At 44.2% G+C, this 17589-nt stretch overlaps 1 long non-coding RNA gene across 1 annotated transcript; it reads left to right on the forward strand.

The window, feature by feature from the left end:
- The first annotated feature begins 1033 nt into the window (after nt 1-1033).
- On the forward strand, nt 1034-5108 carry LOC129386702 (uncharacterized). Its single transcript, XR_008614021.2, has 3 exons — nt 1034-1185; nt 2790-2816; nt 5034-5108. It is a non-coding gene; the product is annotated as an uncharacterized lncRNA (long non-coding RNA).
- The last annotated feature ends 12481 nt before the right edge of the window (nt 5109-17589 follow it).

Consider the following 17589-nt stretch of genomic DNA (forward strand, 5'->3'; position numbering starts at 1 on the left):
GAGAAGGCATCAGGAAGGCCAGTTCGCTCGCTGGAGTTATCACTCTTCCTCACGCCAGCATTTTTACAGCGAGTGCCGCGGTCATCGATTGAAATGTATTCATGACTGCCTGCGCGCTAATCAAACGACGCTTAGTAATCTAGTTATTAAGCGAAGGTTCACAAGTTTGTAAGACCCATATAACTACTATCCTTACTTGGTATGGTTGTCTATAGTTTTGGTATAGAAATTGATGCTTCGCATTTCGGGCGAAACCATGAGGTCTATTGCTTTATTTGGCGCTTTGAAGGTCAAAATTTGTGCGATTTGCGTACATTCTAATCCAACCACTTGTCGTCTAACATATTAAACGCGTACATATTTTTCTACCCACCACTATCATTATATAGCGAGTCCTCCGCCACGCTAGCACAAATTCCCGTAGTAATGTGGTGTGGAACCTACTCCTCTCTCTTTTGCGTGCAGGTTCCCATCTCACACATGTGATAAGACGGGAAGGTAGGCGTATAGCACAGGCAGCTTTTTACGTATTTTACCACTGTATTCTTAAGTTAGCGCGAAACTTCGCAGTATGCGATTGTGGAAGAGCGTTATTTTTATAAACCGGCTATTCCGCCTTGTCTTTAAAAACAAACTAGATTACCTGCGCGTAAGTCCGGCATAGCCATAAAAACTTCTAATTTAAGAACAGTTCTGATTAGACCCCTTGCAATTTGCCAATATTCCCACTAAGAGAACCAAAGACAACAGCACACATTTGTGAACTCAAGTATTTGCAATCAACAACTCGTCCTTTGCATTATGGCTACCGCCCTAACATCCTCCCATTTTGCCTGCATTTCTGTTTATTATTCAAGATGAAGCTAATCGGGACTCGCTTCGTAACGATACCACTTCGAGGTTAAAACCGTGGTATAGACTTCGGTGCATTCGGTGTTTGCAGCGAGTACATTTGTCTCAAACCTTTCATCACATGTTTTCGCGCCCACATTGTGCTAAGCTATTGTTTATATTTCTGTTGCAGTTCATTCAGAGCCTTAAAACTATATATCTCCTAACGGTTAATAGCGAGAAGTGGCCGTACGGCCTAAAAGGTTACTGCATTTGCCTGAAATCAGCATTTATTCAGGAGACTGCCTCCGGAGCACTGCGAACGGTGGACTGCTACAAGGACGTGCAGCTAATGTAAGCCTTCAGGCATTTAGATTTTTTTTAATATCAGGAGAACTGCAACGTTGACAGTGTACCGGGAGTTTTTTAACTACAAAGCGCATATTTTTTATGAGCGTTGGTGAAATTCAGGGTATGCGTATAAAGTTTCTTTTTCTTCAAGCATTATTTGATGCCAACAAAATTTATTCGGATTGCGTCGTTGGAATCTACTCACCTGCTTATGATAATACACGTCGCTAGAAAAGCTGCAGATGTTTATTTTGTAAGTCAACTAACTAGACAATTCAATGTCGTCATTAATAATCTTAAAGCAGATATTTAGAGCGCGATAATGAATAAAACTGCCACAAACCTCTGGTTTCATCTTTTTACGTTTGCAGATGGCAGTGTAGAATAAAATAGTGTCGCTACATATTTTTTTTAAATAGGACATTCACGTAACCAGGGCCGCAAAGCATGGCCCGTAGTTCAAACCATCTGCACCATTGAAGGCTAGTACTGGAATAGTACCTTTACCACCCCGCACGAGAACGCGGCCCACCACGCTCCTGCTACCTAAGGGACAATTTCTGTGGCCAATAACAAACTGGACAATGTGACAGTGTGTACGATGTCATGGACAGAGGTAACAGTGACGGCAGCTTGAACAGTCCTCCACATCGCTGCGTGCCCAGTAGGTCGAATTCAAAAAAATAAAAAATAACGACAGTTAGTTACCGGCTAATTCAGGTGAAAAAATATAGAACTAAACGTCTATTACAACTTTCCTTAGTTAGATGCGCCCTAATGCTGTTTCTCAGGAAGCTAATTATCGTGTTATTTTCGAATTCATTCATTTTGTTATTCGGTACGATGCATTGCTAGTGCTTGAGGGCGACACAAGGTAACTTATTCAGCTAAAAGAATGCTGCCATTTTGTCAAGTTTTTCACGCATCTTCTTTCAATTACCCGCTGAGGTGGCTCAATGACAGTCAGCGTTGCCCTGCTGTGCACGAGGTCCGTGGTACGATTCTAGCCAGCAGGTTCCTCATTACATTGAAGTCCAATGCAAAAGCGCTCGTGGGCTCTGCTTTGGGTGCAAATTAAAGAAGCATATGTGGTGGAAATTGTTTCGCAGGCTCCCAATGTGACGTCCCTGATGACGCAAGTTGCATTATCGGGACGATAGGCACCTTCATTTGAATATCATTTTTCTCTAGCGATTGTATGTCAGCAGAGTCCAGTCCTGTGACTAGTTGATCTTGTCGTTCTTGTATTACAGCTTTCAACAACAGCTTCTCGAAAAAATCACGCATGTGGACCATGTCCTTCGTAGCACCAAAACCCTAGAGAAACGCGCAGTTAATTCTTTGCATGCAAGACACGGGACCGTAAGGGGAACTCGGTCTCACCCTTAAGTGTCCCCCACCCCTTTCTTGTACTGGACTGCACTCCAGAATTCATTGCCATTTTTAAGTGAATGAAGAGGTAATTATAGTTTTAAAAGATACTGCACATTCTTCGCTTGCATATTTTTTTCCGGGGAAGCCCGTTGCTGTATTTTACATTTATATCTTTGTTAAAATAATGTGCAATAATATCTAACAGACTGATTAGGTAACTTTCTTCTTTCCAGGGAGGCTCATTACTCAGTCATGATGAAGTAAGTGCATTTCAATGCGACCTTTATTTAAACTATCTGATTTTGAATCTTTAGCAAAAATGTTCTTGGGGAACCCACCTCAAAGCGACTGTCGGTGTTAACTCAATAAGCATTCAAGCAACGTAGTGACAAAACTCATTGCTGGCACGTTCAATTAGAATTTGTATTGGTCATATCCAATCTTCCGCCGCATCGGCTATACGCGACATGCATTCGTTCTGCTTAAGCCCATTTAGCTATGAAACTCGCATGCCAAAGTCGGTGATTACCATGAAGGCATGATGACAACGCCGTGACGAAGAAATAATGACTTGAATAGAACGAGGTATGATTACGATGCATGGCAACATTGCCATTCCGGTTCTAAAATATTTGCAATGCTATCATAATGATGAAGTCGCGATCATAACATGAGGCAATGGGGTGGCGACAAAGGTATGATGAGAGTGACATAACGAAGTTGAAAAAAGACGACAATGAAACCACCACGACGGCATCCCAACCACGAATGTCTGACATAAGCATCAAAACTTGACCACTGCTGTTTCATGATGACGCCGTGACGATAATGGAATAACAATTAAGGAATTAAGTCGACGGAACAAGAAAGCGGGTATGACGACGACGGCATTGTTACAATAAGATGACGAATAATAATGATGACCATTGTCTAACGACGACAGCTTGACGTCTTTGGCCTGGCGACATGATCAAAATAGGCCGACAAGAACTACATGACAACAATGCCGTCCAGATGACTGCATCAGCGTGATTTATTATTCCGGAAACTGGATGACGCAGCTATAAGCATTCCATAAAATTATCGTGGTGACATGACGATTTTAATATAGCAACGAATGCACGAGGACGAAGTTCTTAAAGAACTGCTTTCTCCCATAACACAAAACCGTAGCATGATGTATAAGGCGACAATAAACGCCACAAGTCTTCCTTTGTTTCATTTGCTACGAGTTACAGCAAACGTTCAGAGACACGTACGGACAACATATTTTCGAGCAGAAAATCTTTTTTTTTCACTATGGTGGCCCTCTTAAGGTTTGGGTGCTCATGTGGTAGCGGGTACACTTGTACTATGCACACAATGAAGGTAATATGTGTCTTGTTGCCGTAGATACCGTTTTGAAATGTTGACCAGTTCAAAATAATAATTCTAAACCAACTAAAAGATTACTGTAGCGTGCGCACTATTTTCGTGCCGAATGTTTCACCGGCGGAAGGGATCACCTAGAAAGGGCGCAATTTTCGCACCGCAAAACTTGATGGATTCTCGAAAAAACATCGCCGAGGCTTTGTTCCATCCATACATGTCCGAGTGTCCAGTTCAACTGCGGCAAAATTTGGGTTAAAAACCACGCTGTTGCCGCTTAACCACTGGTTACCCTGATAGACACAGGCGGGCCCTAGTCAAAATATTGTCATTCTTTAGCAGTAAATTATCCTGGGGAAAGGGGCCTTGCCACAAAATCTCTATCGAGCGCTCAGAGCGCAAAAAAATCCTGAATGTGGATCATCGGCATCTCCCATGCCTGACGGCAATTTCCCGTGTGACATCGACTAGTGTCTGTTCACCCTCACGGGATTTGCATAGCGCAGGCTCCAAGAAAGTTCACCCATATAGAACGCGGAATCTGGGACTTCCTACGCACTACTGAATAAGGAAACGAATGCTTGAAAGACATTTTTCTCACATTTAAAGGGGAATCGAACGTCGAGTACAGTATTCTGAACATTAACGGCATACATATACAGAAGTAATACATTATTAACAAATCCCGGTAACGACAGTTCTACATATGAAAGGTAAAAAAGAAACAGCAACTCCCCTAAATGCACCTGGCGTTCCTTTATTTTGTCCAAATGTTCTTGTGGATGTATTGCAGACATCATATGGCCTGGCAGAAAACGCATTTGCACGTACTCTAAAGATTCATTATAAATAGAGATCTTAATTTAACGAGAATTCTCAAGCTTCAGATTGCCATTGCATTGAACTAGAAGGATAATTTGAGCTTTCATTATTTAGCTGATAAAAAAAAATTCAGTTCGTACAGAACTCGTTTCGAGTGTATGTGCTATTTATTTACGGGGAACATTTTACCAGGAAATCAAATCTCACATATGTTTCAGAAATAATAATGACCGATTCTTTTCCTGAAAACGTGGTGCCCTTCATACTCACGAAACGTTATTTTTCAGACAGGGTGAAGCAGACTTTGCGGCTATTTCTGATTACGGACGCCTGAAGGTTGTTTTGACCATTCATGACCATGGTAAGAAATCATTTTGCTGTAGTCACAACTATGCACAAGAAAATTTATTATTTCATAGTTATTGTGTGCCCCATGGACAGCTGCATCTGGTACAGCGTTTCTAGGAATATTGCAGTGACCGGGCGGGCTATAAAGAAAAGCTATTCCAAACGTTTCTATTCTAGTTCTGAAATCAGCCATCTGCCACTGCTCGAAAACTTTTTTGAGCTACCCCACCTCGCCCGTCTGTCACGCAACGTAACGAAAACAGCGATGGCTCCCCATCTGATATGAGGCGTACGCACCTATTTGCATGATTGGACCTAACAAAAGAATTTTTGATTCGACGCCTTTCCGCCATTAGCTATCGACTATTGGTCAAAAGTTATCGGTCTGCACACACTTCACCTGCCTGTCACGTGATGTCACAAACCAGCGAAAACTCACTGCGTCAATGTTACGTGTACGCCTTAAAAATGCACTAATATTCTGAACAAAACAGTTTTTTTTTATGAATAGCCGCTGGCTGCCCCGTTCCAAAACGAATAAAATAATGCTGCCATCGATCGCTCAGGCACTGGCTACTCGCACGTTCCAAAGAGCATGGGTCTATTTGTGTAAAATGAATCTTTTTGCATGGCCGTGTAACGTTTTCGAGAACCTCGCTCTGCCGACCCATCTATGCTGAGGATCCATTTTAGCGGCATTCGTAACACTCCGTTTCATGCCACCGCGACTTTTGATCAGCCACCTCAAGCTTAGTAAAGGAAAGCGGACCAATTGCAGACCTCGGCACCACCCTCTTCATCTGGTTACCTATTTTCAGTCCACTTGTTCAGCCCCATCGAATCCCTCTCCACTAGAGCGTGCTCCTCGCCTCTTGTCAGACAATTAGTTAAGACAAGTCGCTCAGTGTAGGCAATGTTATTCGTTTTAAACCAAACAAAAGTGACCTCCAAAAAACGATGAGAGCGTTTGATTGGTCTTTTCAGACAACCCTCTGAACACGCGCCCACTACCCCCGAAACAACGCGAACTTCTAACCATAGCTCCACTGCCACGCCACATGAATCCAGAACGAGGCAAGGAGAGGCGACGACAGCGAGTTGCTTACTTCAAGAGGTACACGGCAAGACACCCTGACGGCATATACTTGTACGCTGATGCTAGCGTTGGTGCACGGGGCTCCGCTATAGCAGTCGTGAATAACAACCTCCAAACTCTACATACTGAGTTACTCCCAGAGACAGATCCGACCTTAGCGGAACTGACAGCCATCGCAACTGCGATCAAACACATGCCCCTTAGTAACTCAGCCTACCCAAGAATCATATTTACCGACTCCATGGCGGCTTGCAGGAAATTGTTGCACAACGATCTCCCTGCCCACACTTCGACATTTATTCAAGAGCACCTTCAGGGTCCTCTGGAAATCATCTGGATACCTGGTCATGACGGACTGCCGGGAAATGAAAGAGCTAATCAGCTCGCCTGCGAGACTTTGAACCAGGCACCCTGCATTCCGCGACCAGCCCAGACGAAAAGGTGGGCTCCCCTGCTTCTGCGGCCATATCAAGAGGCAAGACGCAAGTTCCCCAAGCTCAGCAAAGTGCTCACCCGTGAACAGGGCGTACTGATTCGTCAGGCCCAGACTGAAACACTCCCTACACCAGCGCGAATGCACCTCCTCCGCGGCCTCTTACCTGAAGATCCTCCACCCTGCCGATACTGTGGCGAACACCCGAACACATCCCATATCCTCTGGTCCTGTGGACCACCCCCACCTCCCCTTCCTGCCCCCACAAATCTTTTGCCCTCAACCCCATGCCGGGTGGCTGACAGAAGCAGCCAGCGCCGAGGACCAACGGTACCTTGCGGCGTTTATCAGTGCTGCACTGTAGAATGCCGCGAGCGAGGCTCTGGACTGAGGGCCTTTCCACGTTACCACCGAACATGAAAATAAAGTTTTTTCTCTCTCTCTCAGACAACCCTGCGGGTCACTGCCCGGTGCTTGCGTTGACGATTACGCAAATTTGACGTTAGGAGATTGGAATAAGAACATACTGGAATGGTTTTACGTTATAGTGTCCCTGATGTCTACTCATATGCTAAACGTGATCTTTTTGACTTGCTTTTGTGAGTTCTTTTATTTTTTCGTATTATAAATGTGTCTTATAAATTTCCCGCATATGCTTGTTAATGACGCGAGTGCGGCTAAGGAATAACTAAAGATACCTAAATATTGGGAATCATTTACTGATGCTATGAAGCACAGTGCCAGTAGTTTAAGGAAAAGTTAACGATGGCAGAAGATGTCACTGGTTGAGTGACATCTTGAGTGATGCCAAATCTGGTGGGACTAATTATGATTCAGATGAATTGTTATGGCACTATCCGAATGTATGCACGTACATAAAATGAGGATATAAGGCATTCATCTGGTAAAGTGCCAATTGCTGCGTGGCTGTCATTAAAATGGCTTTCATAGCTATTATTCCCTTAACCGATAGCTCTATTTTGGGTGTTCTCCGCATTTAAGGATACTAAGCAATATGTATTAATTTTGAAGATTTCTCAACAACCTTGCGGATTTTCGCTTTTGTTCCTTTTCTTTCAACAGGGCTTGTTTTCGTAGATGCTTCTGATTTTGGTGGTTCACTGCGTAGCACTGCCTGGTCTCTGTCGGCTTTCCGCTTCATGGGAGGTTGGCGTAGGCATCCCTCGTGGTCTCAGTTATTAACTACACGGATTTATACAACATGGCTCACAAGCACTTCCATGTGAGCGGTTTCCTTGACGTGACAGATGTGATCATGTACAATTTATCTGTCAGCGTTGGGTGCACTTTGCTCTAAAGACACGAGACCGCCACGGCCAAGCAAACTCTAAACGAAAACTTTTCGTTTTTATTCACCGCGCTACAAATCGCACTGCTCCCCCAGGCATCACATTAAGTGATGCCTTGAAATGTTTGACCACTCTGGGCTGTATAGCGCGCGCCTTAACCTGAGAGCGCTTGTGACTCCAGCACCCGTGTCTTTAAGCGCAAACGACGTTTTCGAAATCCCATGGTCAGGCGACAGGAGCCTCAGCTTTCTTCTGTTTTTCATGGCAGATTACTTGAATTGAAGTTCAACGCGTTTAGCAGCAGAAAACAGCATTTCTTTCTCCTGATTCTGCATAATGCATGCATGCATGCCTATGACAGCCCGCGCCTCTGGGTGTTACCTCAAGGTTGTAGCAGCAGCAGTTGCATTCTCAAGCACGCAACTAAGCAAACTTCCTTGGTTTCACAGGTCGGTTGCTTTTATCACTCTCGATATTTTTTTTACAATTTCTCAAGTCCTGCAACTGCTGCTGCTACAGTTGTTACTGCTATTGTTTTTCTCTGCTTCCGTACTCACATTGTGTTCGCTATTTAGCCATCCTCGTAATGCCGACAAATGCTGAACTTTGTAAGCGAATGGACGAGCTAGAAGCTATATTCAAACATCGGTTGAATGAATTAGTCGACCGGCTTGTTATTAGCATACAAACTAAGCTTCAGGACACAGGATTAGACGTCGGTGCGATGAGAACTGAAGTTGGTCGCATTGATGACAGCCTAAAGCTTCTAAACGAAGTAGTCGAGTCAACCCAATCTCAACAGCTTGAGTTATCTGCGGCAAACCGCGTTCTGAAAGCAGAAAACGAGGCCCTTCAAAGGAAAGTAGCTGACCTTGAGCAATACTCAAGATTAAATAACTTAGAAATAAAGGGGGTACCCTGTACCCAGGGAGAGGATTGTACCGCAATCCTGACTACCATCGCCGACAAAATCAACTGCCCAGTCTCAGCCACAGATGTCGACACAGTTCATCGCGTACCAGCAAAGTCTGGCCAAAAGAATATAATCGTGCGGTTTTGCTCTCGATCAAAAAAAACTGAATTCATGAAGAAGGCGCGAAAGGCCCGACTGACCCCGCAGGGGCGTCTGCGTCAGCAGGCGTTTGGTGTGTTGCGACACCACGTACCCGAGCACACGAGGGTTGGACCCTCCCGCGCGTAGCCGTGCGCGGCTTAGCCGTGTCCGGGGAAAGGGGGATCCTGGGGAGTGAGCCGATGCCGGGTGTTTGGACCTTTAAGGCCCCCCGGTGGAGGCAACACACCTCTTTGGCCTCTGCTTCACGCAGACGGCACCCCCGAACTGACCCACCCGGGGGAAATCGGCAGTCGCCTTTTCCTGTCCTTCTCTCCATCTTCGTCTTTCTCTCTCACCTTTTTTATCTTTCCTGTCTTCTCTTCACTTCTTATTACTTCCTTATTTCCTGGCGGCAAGGGTTAACCTGGTGTAGTTTATCCAACCTTGGGTGTATTATATTAGGTTATAGCGGCTATGTACAGCTGGCGTCTGCGTTTCCTTCGGGTCTTGTAGCGTCCCCTTGTTGGGCTCGATGGTGGGTGGCTGGCATGGCTGCCGAAATCAAATAAACATGTATGGATTTATCCTTCCCCCGTCTGTCTGATCGGCCTCTTAACAAAAGAGGACGCACCGAAGAAAAGTTGCTATTTTCTTGTCAACCTAAGCAAACGTTCGCACGATTTCACGTTATTCATAGTGAAAATCCTGAAAAGACAGTTAGAATGATATCGCCGTTCACGGTTGCGAAATGTCTCACTGACTCAGTTGGCCCAGGCTACAAAGTCACAAAAATGGCTAGCGGTGATCTCATGCTTGAGGTCCGTGACAAACAACAGCATGACAAGCTCCCAAATCTGGTCTCCTTCGGTAATGTAAACGTAACAGTGACTCCACATCGATCCATGAATTCAAGCAAAGGAGTAATTTCCGACGACGACCTGTTGTATCTGAGCGAGGAAAAACTTCTAGAAGGTTGGAAGGAACAGAACGTCACCACAGTAAAGAGAATCATAATCAAACGGGAAAACAAAGAAATTCCAACTAAATATCTGATCGTTACCTTTGCGCCCAGTGTGCTGCCAGAAACATTAGAAACGGTATACTAAAGTTCGAGTCCGACCATACATCCCGAACCCTCGGAGATGTTTCAAGTGCCAGAGGTATGGCCACGGCTCACAAAGTTGCCGGGGTCGACAAACCTGCGCAAAGTGCGGCGTCCAGGATCACCTTTCAGATAATTGTAATGGCGCACTCCACTGTCCCAACTGTGGCGGCGGACATGCAGCTTTCTCTAGGGCTTGCCCTACATGGCAGAAAGAAAAAGGAAATAATTACCCTCAAAGTAAAAGAGAACATTTCCTTCCAGGAAGCGCGAAAGCGCATTTCCTTTCTTCATACCGCAGGGTATGCTGCTGCGGCGCGTAAGGGGGCAACGCCGCAACAGACTCCGGCTTCGGCCCGGACCACAAAGAATGTGGCCGTGGCAGAGCCACCAGCCCCCCAGGCGACAGCAGCCGGCTCTGCTGCGCCATCTCTGAAGGAGGGTCCATCGACCTCTGGGTTGGTGGCCTCCAAGGCCCTGCTTTTCGAGGCAAGGCCTAAGGTGAAAACACCCCGCTTGTGTGAGCGGAAGTCCAGCGGCTCCCAAGGGTCGATGGACACAACCCCGAGCCAGAAGGCGCATCCAGCGCCTCGGGAGCGGCGCGAGTCTCGCGACCGCTCCAAAAAAGACAAAACCCGTACCATAATCACGGGGCCTGAAACGGCTCCGTGAGTCATTTCTCAAACTTGACTCCTCTTGACACACGGCACATAAACACAAACAATATGGATACACAAATATTACACTGGAACGTGAGAGGTCTGATCCACAACCTCGATGATGTCAAAGAACTCTTACACAAATACAATCCAAAGGTGCTGTGTGTTCAGGAGACACATCTTAAATCTACACAAACAAACTTTCTTAGGCAATACGCTATTTTCCGGAAGGACCGAGATGATGCTGTTGCATCGTCCGGCGGGGTAGCAATAATAGTAGGCAGAGGCGTTGCCTGTCGGCAACTGCAACTCCGAACTCCTCTTGAGGCAGTTGCTATCCAAGCAGTGCTATTCAATAAACTGGTTACTATCGCGTCCGTATACATCCCCCCAAGTTATCAACTCTCTAGCACAACATTTCAAACCTTTATTGATGAGCTGCATCGCCCTTACATAGTCGTCGGTGATGTAAACGCGCATAGCCCACTGTGGGGCGACTCTCGCTGTGATGCGAGAGGACGGCTTGTAGAAAACATTCTATTCTTTTCAAGTTCCTGCTTGCTGAACAAGAAAAAGCCAACATTTTACAGCTCTACACACAAAACATTTTCTTCGATAGATCTAAGCATAGCGTCTAGTACAATTGTGCCATATCTGGAGTGGGATGTCATTAATAACCCTTATGGAAGTGATCACTTCCCCGTCGTTCTAAACCTTAAAAAACAAAGTGATTGTCATGCACATCTTCCTCGATGGAATGTTGACTCAGCCGACTGGACAAAGTTTCGCGAACTAACACAGCTGCCATGGAATGATATCTCTGATCTTAGCTTAGACGACGCAGTAGCATACATAACCGCGTTCATTATTGAGGCTGCATCAGTATGCATTCCCCAAACAAATGGGTCGCCATCGAAGCGACGTATTCCATGGTGGAATGAGGAGTGTAGGGAAGCCAGGAAAAAGCAAAACAAGGCTTGGAACCTCCTTCGTAACTCCCCAACCACAGAGAATCTGATTAATTTCAAGGCGATCAAGTCGCAAGGTAGAAGAACGCACCGCCGCGCTAAACGCGAAAGTTGGAAAAACTACATAAGCAGCATCAATTCATACACAGACGAACGAAAAGCCTGGAACAGGGTGAATAAAATAAAAGGCCGCGAAACTCATCCCTTACCTTTATTAAATACACAAGGAGACACTCTTGAGGATCAGGCAGATTGTCTAGGATCACATTTTGAGCACATTTCCAGTACATCTCATTACACAGATACATTTCTAAAATACCAGCGACTAGCAGAAGAGATGAATTTGGGTCGGAACAGCTCATCTAAAGAAGTATACAATCGTCCATTTGAAATGGCTGAGTTCCAGGCCTCACTGAACTGTTGCAACAAGTCCGCCCCAGGAAGTGACAGAATAGTGTATGAGATGATCAGACACCTACACCCTGAAGCCCAAGAAACACTACTGTCACTCTTCAATTGTATGTTCTCCGCAGGCTACATTCCGTTGGCCTGGAAAGAAGCAATCGTAATCCCCATTCTCAAAGAGGGCAAGGACCCTTCCTCAGCCGACAGTTATAGGCCTATAGCTCCGACAAGTTGTCTATGCAAATTGTTTGAGAAAATGATTAATCGTCGCCTCATCCATTTTCTGGAAAGCAACAAGATGCTTGATCCCTTACAGTGCGGTTTTAGGGAAGGTAGATCCACAATAGATCACCTTGTACGCATCGAGACAATTATCCGTGATGCCTTTGTCCACAAACAGTTTTTTCTGTCAGTATGTTTAGATATGGAAAAGGCATACGACACAACCTGGCGCTTTGGAATCCTCCGTGACCTGTCTGAAATGGGAGTTCGAGGCAACTTGTTGAACGTGATTCAGAGTTACCTCGCCAATCGGACGTTCCGTGTTAGAGTTGGTAATGTTCTGTCTCGCCCATTTACACAAGAGGCCGGTGTTCCACAAGGTGGTGTGCTCAGCTGCACTCTCTTTATTGTCAAAATGAACTCGATCCAGACTGTCATTCCACGTACTATGTTTTATTCTGTATATGTGGATGACATCCAGATAGGTTTCAAATCATGCAATCTAAGTATGTGCGAGCGACAAGTACAGCTTTGCATAAATAAACTGTCTAAGTGGGCTGACGAAAATGGTTTTAAGCTAAACCCTCAAAAAAGTACACGCGTCCTGTTCTCTAACAAGAGAGGCATACTGGCGGACCCCGCAATAGATCTAAATGGAGAACGGCTATGTGTGAGCCACGAGCATAACTTTCTAGGTATCCTTTTAGACAGCAAGCTAACCTTTGTACCACACCTGAAGTATCTGAAATCAAAGTGCCTCAAGACTATGAATCTGCTGAAGCTCTTATCACGTACATCTTGGGGAAGTGACAGACGGTGCCTTCTAAAACTTTACAAAAGTCTCATATTAACACGGCTTGACCACGGAGCAATAGTCTATAATTCTGCCGCACCTAGCGCTTTGAAAATGCTAGATCCTATTCACCACCTAGGTATCCGCCTTGCTACAGGTGCCTTTAGGACTAGCCCTGTGCAAAGCCTCTACGTCGAATCAAACGAATGGTCATTGCACTACCAAAGGTCATACTTAACTTTCTCCTACGCCCTGAAAGTTAGCTGAGATGTTAAACATCCTTGTCATTCCACTATATGCGACTTTTCCACTGCAAGGCTGTTTCGTAACCGCCCGGCCACTAGGCCTCCTCTGTTCCTCCGGGTGGAAGCACTCTCAGAAAACACAGGGGTCCCTCTTTTACACAATGTCTTAATGGCTCCTACACGGCTTCCACCGCCTTGGGAGTGGCAGACCATAAGATGGGACATCTCTTTTTTAGAAATATCGAAACAAGCATCTGAGGCTCACATACAATCGCATTTTCTTGAACTTAAAGAAAAGTATTCCTGTGACGAATATTACACAGATGCTTCGAAGTCTCCTGCTGGTGTTGCTTATGCAGCTCTCGGACCCTCATTTTCAATAGCTGGGGCACTAAACCCACACACCAGTATCTTTACGGCAGAAGCATACGCTATACTTTCGGCTATTAAACACATAAGGCGTAGAAATGTCGCAAAGGCTGTCGTCTTTACAGACTCATTAAGTGTCGTGAGAGCGCTAATTAGCTTACGAAAGCATAAGAATCCCGTTCTGAATGAGCTGTATAGCTTGCTGTGCTCCGCATATATGTGCAACCAAGTGATTATACTATGCTGGGTACCTGGCCATAAAGGTATAAAAGGGAACGTAGCTGCTGACGAAAACGCTACGTCAGTGAGTTTTAGCGACACAGATGGAAATATCCCCATTCCTGCCATAGACCTAAAGCCCTTCCTGCGCCGTAAATTAAGAAATCACTGGCAAGCAGAGTGGGATACAGAAACATTGAATAACTTACACATTATAAAACCAAAGCTGCGGAATTGGATAAGTGAGAAAACAGCACGGTACAAGGAAGTACTTCTTTGCCGATTAAGAATAGGGCACACTTACAGTACTCACTGCTACCTGTTGACTGGCGGGGACTCTCCTACTTGTAGTAGGTGCGGCGGTAGTTTGACAGTCCTCCATGTTCTAATCCAGTGCCCTGCACTAGAAACAGAGAGGAAAAAGTATTTCCTTTCTGCATATCGGGAAAATATACCTCTTCATCCTGCATTTTTTCTCAGTGATGAACCGTTTTTTAAACTGCAAGTAGTCCTAGATTTCTTAGCCGAAACCGACACTCTGAAAATAATTTGGCCAGGAAATTCTAACACGTGATTACCAGCCCAGTGATTGAACAGTGATTACCAGGGCTGTCTTGATGCTCTAGTGTAACTGTTGTTTCATCTTCGTATGTTCTTTATATCAAAACACAATTGCCATCGTCCACGTCCATAACTAATCAGTGTCATTATTTTAGAAACTATATATTTACGCCATTTACAGCGAAAATCTTTAGGCCCTTATACAGCCATGCCACACCTACCATAATAAATTCACAGTCCACGCCATTCACAATAAATCCTTTAAATTACCATTTGTCATGGCGCTCTTTGGCCATAAGTGGCCCTTGCGCCATTAAAAACCACATATCATCAAAGGCCCGACTGAATACCCGAAATATAGGGTTTTCAGGAGAGCACTCGCAGGCGATATTCATCAATGAGCATCTATCGCCAGACAATAAGCGTTTGTTCTCCAGGACGCTTGCCTTAAAGAAGGAAAAAGGTTGGCAGTTCATCTGGAGAGAAAACTGTCAAATCAAAGTGCGGAAATCTCCCGATAGTCGGGTATTTCGCATCGCTTCTGATTCTGACCTATCTATCATTACCTAACTTTGCATAAGCCTCCCAACTTTCAATTTTTAAATTCGGTCCAATGGCTATGTACTTTTTACCTGAAGAACTTGAGGCTTATTTTTCATCGCACTGCCGTTCACTAATCCATTTCAATGCGCGAAGTCTGCAAAAAAACATGGATGGCATCACAAATTTTTTATCATCTACCCGTCATAATTTTTCTGTTATCTGCGTTAGTGAAACCTGGCTCTCCGCTTCTCACAATAAATTGTATTGCTTTCCTTCGTACTCAGCCGAATACTGCCACCGTGATAACAGTAATCATCGTGGTGCTGCTATTTTTGTGTCCTCAGAGTTGCGTTTTCACCGACGATCTGACTTGACACTCAACGTGGCGAACTGTGAATCTGTCTGGGTCGAATTTGATGATACATTCTTTTCACAAGATAAGAAAAACCTAATAGATGGCTGCATCTATCGTTCACCCTCATCATCTGGAAGCGCGTTTTGCTTAGCCCTAGGTAATTTGCTACATAATTTAACATTCGAACAGAAAAATGTCATTATCATGGGCGATATTAATATTAACCTTTTAGATACATCCAATACACTACTTAATGACTACGTTAGCTGCCTCAATGGGTTCGGATATGAAAACCTAATTGCTCTTCCGACTCGTTGTCCCACGGATAAACAGGGCACGCTTATCGACCACATAGTATCCAATCTTCTTACTAACCCTGACTGTGGCGTTGTCGAAGCTTCAATAACCGATGATTACCCAACATTCGTGCGCTTAACTTCTACTGCTCGCATTACCGATGCAAGCTTCACCAGAAAGTAGTTTAATTCGTCAATATTTATTGAATTAATTGCCGCTTCAGACTGGTCCCCAGTAATGGTATGTGATAACCCTGAAACTGCCTATAATACATTCGCACAAATAATTTCTAAAGCTATTTCAGATTCCACGGTACTAATGAATTGTAAAAAAACGTTTTCAGCTCCTCGTAACCCATGGTCTAACTTACTAGGAAAACTGCTCAAACAGGCTAAAACGGCGTATTATGAAAATGAAATTAAGTCTGCAGGTAATGATGTCAGAAAGCAATGGAAAGTATTAAACTCTTTTTTAGGTCGGTCGAATCATAATTCCGAAATAACTATGATACAATCGGGGGATCTTCTCCTTGATACTCCCTTAGATATTGCAAACTCCTTCATTAATTCCTTCTGTGCAGATAACGAAGAGTGCGAAGATTCATTGACCGAGACTTACCCCCGTGTGCCCCATAGCTTTTTCCTTCATCCCGCAACACCCGAACAAATAGTCACAGTCATTTCAAGTCTAAAATATACAGGACCTGCTCTCGATAACTTCAGCCCATCTCTCATAAAAACGATAGCTTACCTAATATCTGAAATATTCTGTCACATAGTGAACCTTATCTTTAAACCAGGAATCTGTCGAAGTTCATTGAAGAAAGCCAAAATAATCCCTTTTTTCAAGAAGGGAGATAAGCGTCTAACATCTAACTACCGCCCTATCGCTATACTTTCATTCTTCAGTAAAATTATCGAAAAACTAATCGTAACACGCTTATCAAGCTATTTATCAAAATTGCGCATCCTATCACTAAATCAATTTGGGTTTCGGGAAGGTTACTCAACTGATTTGGCATTAATGTTTCTAACAGACAAGATTCGGCAGGCAATTGACACTGGAAATTTCGCTGGTGCATTATTTATTGACCTCTCTAAAGCATTCGATTCACTTGTTCAAAACATCCTTCTTGCTAAATTAGACTCTATTGGTATAACTGTCCCGGCACTGCAATTAGTACGTAACTATGTATCAATCTCCAGCACTTACTCGCACCCTAAAACAACTAACATTGGTGTACTACAAGGATTTATATTAGGACCTCTCTTGTTTTTAATATACATCAATGACCTCCCAAAGTACCTAAAGTCCTCTGACTGTATCCTTTACGCTGACGACACTACTATCTTCTCCTCAGACAAAAGTATTGATTCATTGATGCGTAAGCTTAATCACGACGCGGCAAATATTGTAACCTGGTGCCAACTAAACAAACTACACATTAATACTGCCAAATCTAACTTCGTCATCTTCTCAGCTAAAAAAAAAACATATCTCAGTGTATCCATCGCTAACCTTTGCCTCCAGTGTACTTTATCCTACTGATAGTGCACTGTTTCTTGGCGTCATATTAGATAAACACCTAAAATTTGACGAGCATGTTTTATCCTTAACAAAGAAGGCAGCATTTGGAATTAGAATATTAATTAAAGTTCGCAATTTATTTAATATGAAGACACTCATCTCCCTCTACTACGCTTTTATTCACACGCATATTAACTATTGCATATCATCATGGGGAAACACGTATTCCACACATTTATCTCCACTACAGCATACCCAAAATCAAGCAATCCGCATCATTACACGTAGCAGCTACACATCGGAAGCATCTCCATTGCTCAGATCTAACGGCATTTTA

The sequence above is a fragment of the Dermacentor andersoni genome, chromosome 8 (assembly GCF_023375885.2).
Source record: "Dermacentor andersoni chromosome 8, qqDerAnde1_hic_scaffold, whole genome shotgun sequence".
NCBI classification, from domain to species: domain Eukaryota; kingdom Metazoa; phylum Arthropoda; class Arachnida; order Ixodida; family Ixodidae; genus Dermacentor; species Dermacentor andersoni.